The sequence below is a fragment of the Schistocerca piceifrons genome, chromosome 9, assembly GCF_021461385.2.
Source record: "Schistocerca piceifrons isolate TAMUIC-IGC-003096 chromosome 9, iqSchPice1.1, whole genome shotgun sequence".
NCBI lineage: Eukaryota > Metazoa > Arthropoda > Insecta > Orthoptera > Acrididae > Schistocerca > Schistocerca piceifrons.
Genome location: NC_060146.1, coordinates 196,301,130 through 196,316,413, shown reverse-complemented (window position 1 = coordinate 196,316,413; position 15,284 = coordinate 196,301,130).

Below are 15,284 nucleotides of genomic sequence, written 5' to 3'. Positions count from 1 at the left end.
CCATGAATCCTACAGAGCTGTCGATAAGTCCGTTAGAATACGAGGGAGTGGAGATCTCATCTGAGTAGCACGTTGCATCCCAGATATGCTCAATTATGTTCATGCCTGGGGAGTCTGGTGGCCAGCGTAAGTGTTTAAACTCGGAAGAGCGTCTCTGGAGCCACTCTGTAGCAATTCTGAACGTGTGGGGTGTTTTATTATCCTGATTGAATTGCCCAAGTCCGTCGGAATGCACAATGGACATGAATGGATCTCTGTGATCAGACAGGATGCTTACCTAAGCATCACCTGTCAGAGTTGTATGACTTCATGATAGAAATCTGCCAAGGACAGTACATCTACTTACGGCATGTATCGGTTAGAAAAATGCACCGATGACTGATATCAGTCGAAATCGATTTGCAACAAGATAAATAAATTACATTTCCACGACTGGTTGCTACATCTTTTTAATTTTATGTTCCACGGTCGCTGCACAAAAAGGGAACCTTATGGAGCCCAACATTCAAAACTACAGTAGCATTTCTGCGTGAAACTGAATCTACATTCAGCAAGCCAAAAAGCGTCTCCTTCGTCCACAGGAAACGGTAGACTACTGTTGTGATTCCAGTGTACAGCAAATGGATTAGAGGGGACAGATGCGGAGTATGTATGTTGCTCCCATGTTTCTGTTCTTGTGGGAACTGGCGTTAGATTCTGTGGGTTAGGGAATATAGAAGTCTATAAGGGCTGTGTGAGGAAGTCACAGAGAAAGGACTTAGGGCTCTGTTACGGTGCGGTTCTCTAAAGTTTCGCATCCATCTTGAATACAGAACAGCGGTGAAATCGCGGTCGTAGCTAGGAATCGCCATAATGTGCCAAATACAAGGTACTTCGACAGTGATTCAGTGTAAAGTCATTGTCGACCACAGCAGTGTTAAGCCTACAGTTCTGTAGAGCCGCTATTAATCACTGCTTATAATGCGTAACAATTCGGTAATAGCCGGCCGAAGTGGCCGAGCGGTTCTAGGCGCTACAGTCTGAAACCGCGCGACCGCTACGGTCGCAGGTTCGAATCCTGCCTCGGACATGGATGTGTGTGATGTCCTTAGGTTAGTTAGGCTTAAGTAGTTCTAAGTTCTAGGGGACTGACGACCTCAGAAGTTAAGTCCCATAGTGCTCGGAGCCATTTGAAGCAATTCGGTAATGAAGAAAAAATCTTTAGCCAAGTTCGGGGAGAGGCGGCTGATCTCTCTTGCTAACCCTCCCCCCCCCACCCCCACCTCAACCCCGTGGGGCGGTTCTCGTAATCTTGATATTTCTTGACTAACCCAGTGGTTAGTTGTCGTAAATATTGGTTCCTTCCTGATCTCAGGGTGTGGTAATCGATAATTTTTTTTGCGAAAAGACGCCACAATTTACTCTTTAAAATTCATCGTAAAATTGGGTTCGCAGTGGAACTGAATATATCGTATTGTCTTTCTATCTTCAACTTTGATGGATTAATCAATGAATAAAAACGATAATCTGTAAGCGAGGCCTGTCTAAATTGATTTTACACTCTTCCAAGTAAGTTAAATTCACTTCAAAAGTTATTTTTGCGGGTTGTTATAAAGACAATGTTCATTGGTATTGCCAGTCAAAGATCCTATGCCTACGTTCTTTCTTTCGATGTGAAGAAAAAATGACGATCGCTGCGCTGCATTAATGTAGCGATCGACAATAGCTGAAGTTCTCACAGCTTTGAATTAATTCTTGTCCATTGAAACACTACCTCACTTCCCTGAATTCACTTCAAAAATGAATCAACAATTCTCTTTAATTACAAAACTTTTTTCTCTTACAAAGATAATTACTTTCAGATAAAGTGGAAGGTACTTTTGAAATTAAAGTTTTGAATACTTTCACACTACATACTTTCACAATAAGCACTCACCCGAGCTAACACAATACAGACATCGCGAGACAAGTTAAGGTGAGGTAAAATGACAAAATGAGAGCGAACACTATTGTCTCAAATATTTAAAGACTAACACAAAAGAAAAGTTGACGTAACTATAACTTCTTATACCTACTTATTCGTTTGAAATGGTTATTCTTATATAATTCACAATCGCACAATAATATTAACAAAATTATTTAAAATCATGGCTTATGGCCGTATAGAAGTGGCTTCACCCGCCGTATTTGGACGCCAATAGTACAAGCGCACTTCCAGACTACGCCTTCGATCAGTCTGACCTCTGAACCTTGCACAGAGCACTGAATTTTTCATCGCGCAATCAATACGTCGAACCGGAGCAAGGTTACTACTGCACCCGCACAACCCCGTCCCCACCTCTTGGGGAAAGAAGAAACGAATTTCATCTGAAAGAAACATTTCGTCGTTTGCTTTTGTACCAGAAGCAGCAGAATCTATGCATAACTGAAGCACTGAGCTGACGCACCGCTGAGGCAACTGACTGAATTCGATTAACGAGTTCTATACTGTAATCTATGCCCTTAACAGAAACGTCGTAATAAATGAAAAATATACAATCGCACCAAAAAGTATTGGCACACGTGCGTATTTATCGTTGCTGGTTACAAACGCCGCACTTTCCGGTACACAGCACATGTACGTGCTACTTCACATACCAGACATTACAATTCTGCCCACAGTGCCTACCATTAACAAAGAAATGCGGTGATAAGGGCAAACATGTATCTCCTCTGCACACAAAAAGTATTGGCACAGAGCGTGGCTTCTCGGTATACTGCTGGGTTTTCAGGTACCGGAACGCCAGCTGCTGACGCAATAGACACTGCGTGTTGTTGACGGCCCAGTCGCTAGTATGTTGATGTATTGCGCGATAGTGGTTACCATGGGGCTGAAGAAGGAGCATTCACTAGCGTTGCGTGAGAGAGTGGTATTGCTCCGTTCACAAGGGAGAAGCTGTCGACAAATCGGAGCAGAGGTGTCTGTTAGCTACACCACAGTACGAGCCATCATTCGTAAATATAAAGAGACTGGAACAAGAGTGAATAAGTGTCGTCCTGGACGTCCAAAAAGTGCTTACAACCCGAGAGCGTCGCCGTATCATCGCACCTGCTCGGAAGGAACCCGCTACAAGTGCAGCAACTATTGCTGAGGTTGTTCAGACAACTTCCGATAAGACGGTTACTGTTCAAACTATATGAAATGTGTTGAATGAGGCCGACATGCATGAACGTTCTCCCAGGAAAAAGCCACACATATCGGAAGTTAACCGGCAGAAACGCCTGCAGTTTGCCATGAACTACATCAGCAAGCCGATGGAGTTTTGGAACACGGTGATATTTAGAGACGAATCGAAGTTCAATGTGTTCGGATTTGACGCAAGAAAGAAAGTTTGCCGCAAGCCGAATACGCACCTCGACATCAAACACATGCATCCCACAGTGAAACACGGTGGGGGCGGTGTCATGGTCTGGGGCTGTATGGCGGTGTCCGGCCCTGGAAATCTGGTTGTAATCCACGGTACAATGGATCATACGAGATACATCGACGTGTTATGAGGCAATTTACACGCTAGTGCACAGACATTGGGACTTACTGAGGTGTTTCATTACCAGCAAGACAGCGAACCAAAACATACCGCCATGAAAACCCGGGAGTGGTTACTGTACAATGCCCACAGAAGGGTTCTAACACCACCTCAGAACCCTGATTTGAACCCCATTGAGAACCTGTGGGCTCATCTTGACACACATGTCAGAAAAATGCGTCCGTCCGGTAAAAACGACCTGGAGAAAGTGCTCCTGATATCACCCGGAATTTAATACAAAGCATTCCTAGGCGTTTACGTGCTGTTATAAATGCTCAAGGGATGCACACTAGCTATTAGAAGGAGAGCATCAATGAAGAAAACGAACACACTGTCAATTCATACGCGAGTGCCAATACTTTTTTGGATGCAGAAGAGTGTTGTTTGTTTTCATAACACTGTGTGTTACTTTACGGATAGGCGTTTTGGACATATTTGTAACCTATGTAATGTAAGTTGGCACGTGTCTGGGTTCTGCTCTGATTTATATGTTTCGTTTAACCTACAACCACTAAAATGTAACTGTGCCAATACTTTTTGGTGCGATTGTATGTCAAGCGACCGACTCGGCCTTATTCGTTATTCGTGACACTTATATTTCACAGCAGGCTACATACTGTATTATCGACACATTTTATTCAAGATGATGTTATGTTTAAATTATATGTACGTATCTTACACTAGGTGCTTCAGTCCGGAACCGCGCTGCTGCTACGGTCGCAGGTTCGAATCCTGCCTCGGGCATGGAAATGTGTTATGTCCTTAGGTTGGTTAGGTTGTATGTAGGCTGTTTAGGATTTCTTATTGGTAACGCCACGTAGCGCTCTGTATGAAAATCACTGGCTGTGCTGTGTGCAGTCTGTGGCTAGTTTGCATTGTTGTCTGCCATTGTAGTGTTGGGCAGCTGGATGTTAACAGCGCGTAGCGTTGCGCAGTTGGAGGTGAGCCGCCAGCAGTGGTGGATGTGGGGAAGTGAGACGGCGGATTTTTGAGAGTGGATGATCTGGACGTGTGTCCATCAGAAACAGTACATTTGTAAGAATGGATGTCATGAACTGCTATAAATATTATGACTTTTGAACACTTTTAAGGTAAATACATTGTTTGTTCTCTATCAAAATCTTTCTTTTGCTAACTATGCCTATCAGTAGTTAGTGCCTTCAGTAGTTTGAATCTTTTATTTAGCTGGCAGTAGTGGCGCTCGCTGTATTGCAGTAGTTCGAGTAAAGAAGATTTTCGTGAGGTAAGTGATTTGTGAAACGTATAGGTTAATTTAGTCAGGGCCATTCTCTTGTAGGGATTATTGAAAGTTAGATTGCGTTGCGCTAAAAAATATTGTTTGTCAGTTTAAGCACAGTCATGTATAATTTTTCTAAGGGGACGTTTCAAGGTTTAAGTAGTTCTAAGTCTAGGGGACTGATGACCTCAGATATTAAGTCCCATATTGCTCAGAACCATTATCTTACACTAGCGAAACCGACAGTGCTTCGCTATTGCTAAATATTATGAGAACTAGATATACAGGTACATCCTAAACGCTTCCCCTCGCTCTCTTTGCCCTTAAGCCCTCCTGACTGCCACTGCAAAATGAGCTTAAAATGAATGGAGAAATCATTGGAATGTCGGGTATGAAAGAGATCTCTCCTGTTGCAGATTAGATGCAATGACAGTACTTCGCATATGAGGGCAAATCAGAAAGCCTTTGCCCTTACATTTGTTTTTAGAGAAATTACGGCTGTAAATGCGAAGTCAACACATCCATTCCCATTGTTGGACGTCGCATGGTTCATGCCGGCCTTCTCTGCCTATAGCTCCGCCCCTAAACGCTGCTGTCAGTCGTTAAAGATGGCTGTTGTGCTTCACACGTCCACGGCGTTAGAGCAGCCAATTGATATTCGTTGTCTATGGAGCTAGGGACGGATGCCCATCGAGATCCACAGCGAAATGCAGCCCACATATGGGGAAAACTGTCTCGCTTTGAGAACCGCAAGGTGGTGAGTTCGATAAACGCGATGGAGTCTTGCATTCACAATGAGTGATCGGGTAGCCCACGTTCGTCGCTCACTGACGACGACATCTCCCGCGTGAATGCAATGGTGAAAGTACATTCATGCTCATAAACTAAGGATAATTGCAGAATGTGGTGCCACACGACGTGACACTACACAAAACTGTAGGCATGTTTGCGCAATGCTAGTTGTAAGATTAAGGTAAAAAGTAAGTCCCATCCGAACGTTTGTAAAATCATTTCATTACCAACAGTAAATATTTGAAGAATAGTTTTCAGAATATAATTAATTTTTGCCAGCAATATTGCATTACTGATTATAATCCATCCCAAAAACCACCAACGTAAAACATTGCAAAATTTTATTGTTGTCAAGAAAAAGTTTAACTATGAATTACGTAACTTCAGTCAAATTAATTAAAGAATAAAGTCAGCTTTGCTATTAAAGAATAACGTCACCTTTGGTAATAAATACAGCCACTTATTATGAGAGCCCACCAGCAGCTAATATAGTGTAGTAAAACAGAGTAAGTATATTCATGTCGCAGTTCGATGTAGCAGTCAGATGGCGATCCAGTAACAGTAAAAAAAGGTAAGGAACAGTTTTGGGTTATTGCAGATAACGACTGAGGGCCACGACGACGACAGATTCTATGTTTCGTCGAAATAATCAGAAAATCACTTTTAATAAGCAGCATTTAAATTTGTATGCGAAGATTGCCCTTATTATTATTGAGAAAGAGAATCAATTTCAAAGGGAAGATTTCACTTTTTATTATTAAGCAAGAGGTAGAAATCCTGAGGGAAGGTTTCATAGGTTATTGTAGAAGAGAGATATAGAGGAGACGGGAAGGTTTCAATGGGGTACAGTTAAACCACAATAGACAATCCTTTTCCAACACATTTTTCGCCACCCTGTAAAACTAGGCTGTTTGCTGTCTTCCCTGGTGATCCAACTTGAATGCTTAGCTGTGTGCACTGGTAACGTCACACAGTGGACGGAACAGTTAGCCTCTGGCGGGCTGTTACGAAGCACTTTCGGTCTCCTACCGCCCATGTCATTCGTGCGGCCCCCACGCCATTTCATGCACGGTATTCGTCGCAACGCGTGCGAAACCTGTTTTCGCAATAAATCCCCCCGTCTTCTTGGTACGACGGCAGTTGGCGCTTTTATTCGGCACCGCCGTTCCACTGGTTACATCCGAAAGCCGAGTGACGCAAGAGCGTGCTGACGTCCGCTGCAACAGCAATTTGTGTGAAACGAACGAGCGCACACGTTTCTGCTGCCACCGCTGTGCTTGCTTGCTGTGTGTCTGAAAAGACTGACGCGAATGCCCGTCAACAGCCGAAACCCCTGTGTGTGTCTATTCTGCAAACGTCGTTCGCAAGCTCTGTTACACGAGCTGCTTCAAAAAGATTTCGGACTACTACAATTTTTACCTGAATACAGACAGAAACTTTGGTAAATTTTAACTTGCGCACAGCGCAAGAGGGATTGCATTTCCCAGAAAACACCCGACACGTGTTGTTGTTGTGGTTTTCAGTCCAGAGACTGATTTGAAGCAGCTCTCCATGCTACTCTATCCTGTGCAAGTTTCTTCATCTTCCAGTACCTACTGCAACCTACATCCTTCTGAATATGCTTAGTGTATTCACCTCTTGGTCTATCTCTACGATTTTTACCCTCCACGCTGCACTCCAATACTAAATTGGTGAGCCCTTGATGCCTCAGAACATGTCCTACCAACCGATCCCTTCTTCTAGTCAAGGTGTGTCACAAATTTCTCTTCTCCCCAATTCTATTTAATACTTTTCCATTAGTTATGTCATCTACCCATTCAATCTTCAGCATTCTTCTGTAGCACCAGATTTCGAAAGCTTCTATTCTCTTCTTGTCCGAGCTATTTATCGTCCACTTTTAACTTCCACACATGGCTGCGCCCCATACAAATACTTTCAGAAACGACTTCCTGACATTTAAATCTATACTCGATGTTAACATATTTCTATTCTTCAGAAAGGCTTTCCTTGCCATTGTCAGTCTACATTTTATATCCTCTCTACTTCGACAATCATCAGTTATTTTGCTCCCCAAATAGCAAAACTCCTTTACTACTTTAAGTGTCTCATTTTCTTATCTAATAGCCTCAGCATCAGCCGATTTAATTCGACTACATTCCATTATCCTCGTTTTGCTTTTGTTGATGTTCATCTTATATTTTCCTTTCAAGACACTGTCCATTCCGTTCAACTGTCCTTCTTGGTTCTTTGCTGTCTCTGACAGAATTACAATGTCATCGGTGAACCTCAAAGTTTTTATTTCTTCTCCATGGATTTTAATTCCTACTGCGAATTTCCTTTTGTTTCCTTTGCTGCTTGCTCAATATACAGATTGAATAACATCGGGGAGAGGCTACAACCTTGTCTCACTCCATTTCCAACCACCGCTTCCCGTTCATGCCCCTTGACTCTTATAACTGCCATCTGGTTTCTATACAAATTGTAAATAGCCATTCGGTCCCTGTATTTTACCCGTGCCACCTTCAGAATTTGAAAGAGAGTATTCCAGTCAACATTGTCAAAAGCTTTCTCTAAGTCTACAAATGCTAGAAACGTAGGCTACATTTCTTCCAAGGGACAGTACTAAAGTAGACTCCAATATTAAAAAAAAAAAGATCACGACGCAGAACGAGGAAATTATCCGAATAGGACGGAAATCGGCAGATATGTTGTAGAGACACGCAAGTGATGACAATTTCAGTAAAACTGCATGATTTATTCAATAACACGTTGATCCACCTCTGCCCTTTACGCAAGAAATTATTCGGCTTGCCAGTGATTGACAGAGTTGCTCGACGTCCTCCTACGGGATACCGTTCCAAATCGTGGCCAATTGGGGCGTCAGAACTTCAAAATCCCGATCTAGTTGCAGGGCACTGCCCACAATCCTCCAAACTCTCTCAGCTGGGGAGAGATCTGGTAACAGGCAGGGATTGACAACCATGGAGGCAAGCAGTTGAAACTCTCGCCGTGTGCTGGCGGGAATTACACTATGTCATCAAAAGTATCCGGACACCCCCAAAAACATACGTTTTTCATATTAAGTGCATTTTACTGCCACCTACTGCCCGGTATTCCATATCTGCGACCTCAGTACTCGTTAGACATAGTGAGAGCGCAGAATGGGGCGTTCCGCGGAAATCACGGACTTCGAACGTGGTCAGGTGATTGGGTGTCACTTGTGTCCTACGTCTGTACTCGAGATTTACACGCTCCTAAACATCCCGAGGTCCACCGTTTCCGATGTGACAGTGAAGTGGAAACGTGAAGGGACACGTAGAGCACAAAAGCTTATAGGCCGACCTCGTCTGTTGACTGACAGACACCGCCGACAGTTGAAGAGGGCCCTAATGTGTAATATGCAGACATCTATGCAGACCATCACACAGGAATTCCAAACTCCATCAGGATCCACTGCAAGTACTATGACAGTTAGGCGAGAGGTTATCAAACTCGTATTTGATGGTCGAGCTGTTGCTCATAAGCCACAAATCACGCCGGTAAGTGCCAAACGACCCTTCTCTTTGTGTAAGGAGCGTGAACATTGGACGATTGAACAGTGGTAAAACGTTGTGTGGTGTGACGAATCACGGTACACAATGTGGCAATCCGATGGTAGGGTGTGGGTATGGCGAATCCCCGGTGAACGTCATCTGCCAGCGTGTGTAGTGCCAACAGTAAAATTCGGAGTCGGTGTGTTACAGCGTGGAGAGAGCTTGAACCCTTTGTTGTTTTGCGTGGCACTATCACAGCACAGGTCTACCTCGATGTTTTAAGTACCTTCTTGCTTCCCACTGTTCAAGAGCAATTCGGGGACGGTGACTGCATCTTTCAACACGATCGAGCACCTGTTCACAACGCACGGCCTGTGGCGGAGTGATTACACGACAATAACATCCCTGTAATAGACTGGCCTGCACAGAGTCCTGACCTGAATCCTATAGGACACCTTTGGGATGTCTTGGAACGCCGACTTCGTGCCAGACCTCACCGACCGCCATCGATACCTCTCCTCAGTGCAGCACTCCGTGGAGATTGGACTGCCATTCCCCAAGAAACCTTCCAGCATCTGACTGAATGTATGCCTGCAGGAGTGGAAGCTGTCATCAAGGCTAAGGGTGGGCCAACACCAAACTGAATTACAATATTACCGATGGAGGTCGCCACGAACTTGTAAGACATTTTCAGCCAAGTGTCCGGATACTTTTGATCACATAGAGTACCTTGCTGAAAACTAAGCGCAGGTTGCCTTGCGATGAAAGGCAACAAAATGGGGTGTAGAATGTCGTCGACTTAACGCTGTGTCGTATTGGTGACAACCAAAGGCGCCCTGCCATGAAATGAAATGACACCCCAGACCAAGGTTGGTACCTAATTGTTGTGTACATAGTTCCACGTAGTCAGCGCGTACACAACTTTCCCACTAGAGCGCGCCCCGCTAAGCACAACAGCGCAGGCGCAGCGCTCGTCCGTCTCCGCACATCGAGATGGCGCTGTCTTAGAGACGGACCAAATTCTCCTTCCGCCGATCCGCGTATTAATATGTAACGCAGCCAATGAGATTGCTGCTAACGTAGAACCTTTTCTCCTCGCAGATCATATTCGCGCAGTGATACCTCAACGCGCGAGGTATTATAACGAGTGTACAGACTTCCAATAGGTCAGTCTACATCAGTCTGCATTAGTCTATAGTCAAGTTTCAGTCTGTGCCTAATAAGATTATCATATTCCTGTACATAGCCATGAAGAGAAATGTATAGACACTTTGTCAAGTATCGGAGATATGTGAGAATAAGATTAACGTACCAAGACCAAAGGAATATCATATTGTCAATTGTAAATAGCATCCAGAACCAAGTTAAGTGGTTTTTAGGCTTTTAATTATTTTAATAAATGTGTGTGAAAATTAATCAAGTTCTGTTTAAAGTTGGCCGCTGTCAATCTGCTACTCTAAGCGTGCAAGTGGCATTTCTATCGTCTGACCTAACGGCAGAAGATAAACGCGCCACGATAAGACCACGAGACATATTGCTGACACTCGCCTACTTCGTTAGAGCGACAAGTCAAATAATCTGATGGTGTGTGTACCGAAGGTCTTACGGCACGCACACCTCACTAATGCTCTCTGGATTGTCTCCAGACACGTCTTCACTGATCATGTGGGCTCTTTTCGGCTCGAGACTCATCAGTGAAGACAATTCTGCTGTAGTCAATGAAATTCCAGACCGATGCCGTGCCTTGGGACGCTCCAAACGGAGGTGGTACACCAATGTGGCTGTCACGCGCCACCCAGCCCTACAGCCAGGAGTGACCAGGCCCCTTTCATTGTCATATACATGGTGAAAGAACGCTCTGGTGGGTGGTTTGCGGGTTAAATCACCTCAGGCTATGACCGTGCGGTGCATTTGACCTGCGGTCGTAGCACAGTGCCGCTGGTAGCAGTTCATATACGCAGTGTGTTGGTGCATGTCAGAGTACGGTGCAGCGAGTAAGTTTGCAGACGTTTTCAGACGTGCTAATGGTGGCTGTGTGTTGAAAATGACTCAAAGAACACATATTCATGACGTTATGGCGGGGAGGGGGGGGGGGGGGGAGAATACTAGGGTGACTGGAGGCTGGTCAAACACAGCAGGTCGTAGCACGGGCCCTCCGTGTGACACAAAGTGTGATCTCATGGTTATGGCAACGATTCCAGCGGGCAGGGAAACGTGTCCAGGCGTTACAGTACGGGACGTCCACAGTGTACAACACCACAAGAAGACCGATATCTCACCATTAGTGCCCGCAGACGGCCACAGAGTACTGCCGGTAGCCTTGTTCGGGACCTTACCGCAGCCTCTGGAACAGTTGTCTGCAGGCACACAGTCTACAGACGACGGGAAAGACACGTTGTGCATTCCACTGACCCCTGGTCACAGGAGAGCCCGTAAAGCCTGGTGTCAAGAACACAATACATGGTCATTGGAACTGTAGTCCCAGGTTATGTTCACGGACGAGTCCAGGTATAGTCTGAACAGTGATTTTCGCCGGGTTTTCATCTGGCGTGAACCAGGAACCAGACACCAACTCTTTAATGTCTTTGAAAGGGACCTGCATGGAGGTCGTGGTTTGATGGTGTGGAATGGGATTATGATTGGTGCATGTACACCCCTGAGCAACTGTAACAGGTCAGGTGTATCGGGACGTCATTTTACACCGCCTTTTCAGGGGTGCAGTGGGTCCCACCTTCCTCCTGATGGATGATAACACACGGCTCCACCGAGCTGCCTTCGTGTAAGAGTACCTTGAAACAGAAGATATCAGGCGAATGGAGTGGCCTGCCTGTTCAGCAGACCTAAACCCCATCGAGCACGTCTGGGATGCTCTCGGTCGACGTATCGCTGCACTTCTTCAAACCAAAAGAACACTTCAGGAGCTGCGATAGGAACTGGTGCAAGAATGGGAGGCTATACCCAGCAGCTACTCAACCACCTAATCCAGAGTATGGCAACCCGTTGTGCGGCCTGTGTTCGTGTGCATGGTGCTCATATCCCATATTGATGTCGGGGTACATGTGCAGGAAACAGTGGCGTTTTGTAGCACATGTGTTTGGGGACGGTTTTCTCAACTTATCACCACTACCGTGGACTTACAGATCTGTGTCGTGTATGTTCGCTATGTGTCCATGTTATTAGCACCAGTTTTGTGTAGTGCCACGTTGTGTGGCACCACATTGTGCAATTATCCTTAATTTATGAGCATGAGTGTACTTGTCTTCATCCTTGACAAACCCCACCTTGGTCAGAACGGTCGCCGAATCTCACCGCAACTGAGACCGTTTGCAAACTTATGGGCAGGGCCCTCCAACCATCTGGGAATCCTGACGATCTAACCCGACAATAGTAGAGAATCTGGCAATTCTGTCAGTAGCTGCCAAGCCGAATAATTTGTTGCGTAAGGGCCAAAGGTGGACCAACGCGTTACTGACTTTCTCATTTTGTGAAGCTCTTTCTCTTGAATAAATGTCCGCCCCAATAACTGAGTGGTCAGCGTGAAGGATAGCCATCCTACGGACCAGGGTTCGAGTCACGGCTGGGTCGGGGATTTTCTGCGCTCAGGGACTGGGTGTTGTGTTGTCTTCATCATCATGTGATCCCCATCCGGCGAGCAGGTCGCCCAATGTAGCATCGAATGTAATAAGACCTTCACCATGGCGGCCGGACCTGCCCTGTAAGGGGCCTCCCGGCCAATGACGCCAAACGCTCATTTCCATTTTCTTGAATAAATTACCCATTTTTTCTCAAATTGTAGTCATATGTTTGTCTGTACATGTACATCACATCTACCGACTTCCTTCCCATTAGAATAATTCCTACGTGGAGTGTCGTATTTTGTCTTTAGCACTCCATCGTCAAGCCACAAGTGGCCCATCGGGACCATCCGACCGCCGTGTCATCCTCAGTTGAGCATGCGGATAGGAGGGACGTGTGTTCAGCACACCGCTCTCCCGGTCGTTATGATGGTTGTCTTTGACCAGAGCCGCTACTATTCGGTCGAGTAGCTCCTCAATTGGCATCACGAGGCCGAGTGCATCCCGAAAAGTTACAACATTGCATGGCGGCTGGATGGTCACCCATCCAACTGCCGGGCACGCCCGACAGCGCTTAACTTCGGTGATCTCACGGGAACCGGTGTATCCACTGCGGCAAGGCCGTTGTCTCGTGTTTTGTCTTAGAGTGTATTAATTATCAGCACTCCAAACTGAAATTGTGTAATTAATTTTTTGTTTGTATGTAATTGTCTGCAGTGCTGGCAGGCACTGAAATCATCGCGTCACACTACCGTGGAACGCCGGTAGAGGCGGCATAAGTAAATGGCGAGGGGCAGTGCTAATGTTGGCTATTCCGTGGTAATGTGTTATCGATCCATAACCTTAATTAGTATGCAGTGTAAGTTCCTGGAAATAATGGCGTACAGTGGAATATGTTACAAGACCTTCGAAAATATAGCGGTTGAACAGACACAATTCAGACCAAACCACAGCTCCACATATGCCCTCGCTAACAACAATCATAAAAGCTGGCTTCCAGATTCAAGAGAAGTCACCAGTCGTATTCATTTATCTGACGACTGCATATGATACGGTCTGGAGCAAGGTGTCGGGTCTTCTACAAATCATGTCAACCCTAAAAAAATGGGCACTCCCACCAAAGAAATGATGAGTATGCGATGCTGCCAAGTATTATTGAACAACAAGATAAGTCGAGAGATGAAGGTAAACAACCAGCTGCCACGGGGATCTGTTAGTGCGTGTGGGCGAGTTACAGTAAAGTTAGTGGAGCTTGCTGGAATGAGAGGTGAGTAACCAAATGGTTCAAATGGCCCTGAGCACTATGGGACTTAACAACTGAGGTCATCAGTCCCCTAGACTTAGAACTACTTAAACCTAACTAACCTAAGGACATCACATATGCCAGCCGGAGTGGCCGTGCGGTTCTAGGCGCTACGGTCTGGAGCCGAGCGACCTCTACAGTCGCAGGTTCGAATCCTGCCTCAGGCATGGACGTGTGTGTTGTCCTTAGGTTAGTTAGGTTTAATTAGTTCTATGTTCTAGGCGACTGATGACCTCAGAAGTTAAGTCGCATAGTGCTCAAAGCCATTTTGACATCCTGCCCGAGGCAGGATTCGAACCTGCGACCGTAGCAGTCGCGCGTTTCGGGAGTGAAGTGCCTAGAACCGCTCGGCCACAGAGGCCGGCTAGGTCAGTAACGTTTCAAAAAGATCGCACCTGTGTTTGCATGTCAAAAATTTTGGGAAAATTTTTAACGATGCTCAGAAAGGTAGAATGGGGTAGCAGGAGTAGCTTTTCAGTCAGAGACTTTTACACAGGAGTATACTCGTCATTTTTGTGCTCCTGAAGGAGCGTTTTTCCATTGATCTGTTACACTGCATACGCCAAAAAGTGAAATTTCATTATTTGATATTCTTCCTGGTGCTGCACTTTTAATGTTCATCAGCGTATACAAACAATAAAGATCCGATTTCACTTTACGGGTCATGACAAAGAGACAAGTCACGTGTTGCTCCGAACGCATATTAGTGTCTTGTTACTGTCCCTCAGCTGTACAAAGCAGTCGGGTTTATATCTGCCATTCAACAATAGAAAAATAAAATAAAAAGGGCTGAGTGGGAATAGCTCTCACTCTCTGAGGGTTCCGTTATATATGTAGACAGCTCATCCACACATTCTGACGAATGAGTTTCCAAGTATCAGAATATGTAACGTAAATGACTGTAGCTTTTGATTTAATTGATTTAGAAGCTCAAAAGTTTTACGACGCCAAGGGGTGGTAGACCTTAGTATGTGACATAATTTTCAGCTTGCTACCTCTACTCTTTCCTCAGAAAAAGGGGTCTTAACTGATGGAACACAAATGGTTAAAAAAAACTTTTATGTGACAGAATTACAAATTAAAAATTTTCGCATTTTTTTACTTTAATTGTAGTGTGAAATCTTGCTTTTTGCCAAATTTCAAAAAAAAAATGTACGGGAAGTACCATACAGGTTTTGATGAGTGTGTTTGCGACTATCAAAATATGTGACATAAATGGTTGTATCTTTCGACTGCATTGACTTAGAGGCGTAAAGTTTTTCAAATGCCAAGGGACCGTCCATTTAGTATCTGACATAA